Genomic DNA, 3,143 nt, shown 5'->3' on the forward strand with positions numbered 1-3,143 from the left:
TTTGGTCGGCAGTGAGGTCCGAATATTTCTTGTGGAACTGCGTAGCATTGGGGGAAAGGGGATAGTGAGAAGGAAGGAACATTAGTCTCTGGCGGGCGAACTCCACATCTGGAAACAAAGAAGTAGGTGTAGTTATGTGTGATACGTACGTCGCAGAGAAAGAGGCTCGGGTTGGGGCCCGCACGAATCGGCAGCACGTAGGACCTGAAAAGTTGCAAGTTGGTGCCGCAGGCAGCGGATGATGCAGGCGTGTCAACGGTGATGGTCTTTGGTTTCGGGTCGCACCCTTTGAAGTTGTGGGTGACGAAGAGGGTGAAACGGATGCCAATCCCGGCGTTTGATCGAAAGAGAACGGTGGCACGAACAAAGTTGACGGTTGCAGGGTCGTAGTACGCGCGCGGGAGGCTGGGTGTGAAGCAGGTGCACGCTAGAGTAAGGGGGGCGAAGAGAGCGAGTAGGAGAGCGAAGCGAGGAGACATTGGGAGAAAAGTGTGAGGTGCGAGGGTGCGAGCGAGGAGAGGGTGGGTGGGCGGCGGTGGAGAAGCATTTGAAGCTGGGGCTGGGGTTTATGTAGGCGGGAGTGGAGGGATCCGTGGGCGAAAAGGGGATGTACAAGCGGTGGTTGTCATGTGCAAGAGGCGTGGGCTTGTTTAGTAAATTTGTATGAAGGGATGGCTGGATTGCTTTTGTGACTTGTGTGTTGTAGATGGGGCTGTAGCTACGACGTTCATTTTCGAACATCCCACCGAATGAGGGGGAGAGAGATGACGGCACTGAAGATCGTAGCTATGCAGGAGGAGGGGACTATGCTGATCTCCCCTCTATCAACCGGGTGGGTATTTGGATGACATGCGGCCTTAAACGTGGTCATTTGACCTTTCATGGGGCGGAAAATGGCCACTTGCAACTTGCTCTTTGAAGATTTTATTTGCCTGATCCAAGTAGAAACTGCCTTTCCCGGCCTGGTCAGCAGAGAATGTCAAGTCAAGTGAGGCGAATAATCGCTTGGGAGCATGGTTGAATCCCTGCTGCTTTGTATCTTTGCAAACACTTGAGAACAGTTTTTTAAAGTCTATGTGCTTTTGCTGCGATTACAGCACATTCGCTTCAAGACCCATTGATATAAACCAACTTGCGTTTGTTAGGACGGCCTGTACCAAGGGTACTGTACGTCAACATGCTGTACCCTTGGGAATTTGCTTTGCGCGTCCTTTTCCCTGGACACACACATATCTTCCGGGCTCAAAGACGTTTTGAAAGGGACGCATCCCGACCTCTAGGTAGCCAGCTGGCTCCGAACAGAAAACGGACCAGATGCATTTGGCAAAAGGTCTGAAACGTGCCCAATACCGTAGAAACTCGCATGGCCCCCGTTGGCGGGTTGTTACACGTGAGCTGCACATAGACTCGAAGTCTTGTGACAGACATGAGCAAAGATAACAAGGTCGGATCAAAAAGCTGCAAGTGAACACGTGCTTGTTCATCTGGGACGCATCCCTGCTGTCGAATCCGAGTTCTGTAAGCCAAAGCCACAGTAATAACGGCGGCAGTGAGATACGTGAGATACGTGAGCTCCGAGGTTCAGAGAGCGCAGTGAGTGCGCCTGCACACATGCGCACCTGCAGTGAATGCGCGGTATCTGGCAACTGAGGCTACAAATAGGGACACTGAGGTCCCATTCTAATAAAGAAAGGCAGCGACGCCATCGTTACTCAAACCTGCGGCTCCAAAAACGCAGAAAAAACAGTTGTGATGGGGAGAAATGTGGCAGCGCAGATCTGGATGCCAGATTTTCTAGAAATATCAACGTGTCACTCCAATTCAAACTGCAGGAAGGACAGCCTGTGCTTCACACGCCCAAGCGCACGTGGTCATGTGCGAGTCAACAGTGCCCGTGCTCGTTGCGGTTGTCAAATTATCGAGATGACGAGATGATGCGGTGGAGACGTTGCGTGTACAGAGGGGCAGGTGCGCCGGTGGGGAGTTGTTCGAGAAGTGTACAGTGTGTGTTCGGGTGACGTTTTTCTGCCATTGCTCGAGACACTGGATTACATAAAGTCGCATCGCACATGAAGCTGTGGTGTCTCTACTTCCACGATCATTGACGCTTGCCAAAGCGTTGGGGGCGACAGGGGCTCTCTTGTCCCCTGCCGACTGTGTGCGTGTCTCCGCGGTCTTTTGCCCTCTGCACAGGGACAGAGCATTTCGACAACAGCACGGAGGAAACAGACATTTTTTTATTTCTTATTGAGGCGGTCCTCGAGCGTGCACTCCGCCGTACGCTTGGGGAGGCCGGCGGCATAGGTTCCCCCTTCCCCCTATCTCGACGTCCTCAACCTGCCGCACCCCCGCCATAGTACGTGTGCTGTACCCGGATCGCAGCGGGCACAGAATCTGCGACGCCTGCGCGTCGCGGCAGCAGCGGCTGCAAAAGCCATTTCAGGGGTGGCTGCATCCAGCCAGCAGTGAGAGCGGATGCGACAAGCGGTGCCGTTCGAACAGGTCGGCGTGTCGTGGGAGGCATAGTGCACACGTGGCACACGTATGGGCGCGGGATCAGGTGAGGGTGGCCTCCGGTTAGAAAGGTGGACGCCCATTTGGCATCGGTAGACAGAGGGAATGTGTTATTGCGCGTACGTGTACACGTATACACCTGCACCCGTTGGGACGGCGGAGGGTACTGCCCGTTAAGGGCGGGATGGATCTCGCATCACGCAGCGCGAATGAAAGAATATAGGCGAGGTTTTTGTGCGATAGTTTGGTGTGATACGTCGGCGACATGCCGCGGATACCAGCTCTAACACATAAAACCCCCTACGGCAGAGCCCTGCAGCATTGCCTGAACCCCTGCGAGCAATACCTGATAGTGAGCCCAACAAAAGCGCCAGTAAACAACCGAAAGTTATCAACCGACGCGCACGTTCTCCCAAGCCCCCTGCGCGCCTTCCTATCAAGCTTGCCAAAGTCCCTATCGCACGTCTCGCGATTCCCTTCAATCCTGCCCGTCTGCACGAGGAAGCACACGCACCTCAGCACATCATACCTGCGGTTGAACGGGCACAGCTTCCGCCGGACGTTAGGGCATCGCCGAAAGAGGGCGTCGCGGCGGGCGGCGAGCGCGTCCGCGTCGAGCGCGGCGCCGC

The sequence above is a fragment of the Chondrus crispus genome, genomic scaffold (assembly GCF_000350225.1).
Source record: "Chondrus crispus Stackhouse genomic scaffold, scaffold_167, whole genome shotgun sequence".
In the NCBI taxonomy this organism is placed as follows: Eukaryota; Rhodophyta; class Florideophyceae; order Gigartinales; family Gigartinaceae; genus Chondrus; species Chondrus crispus.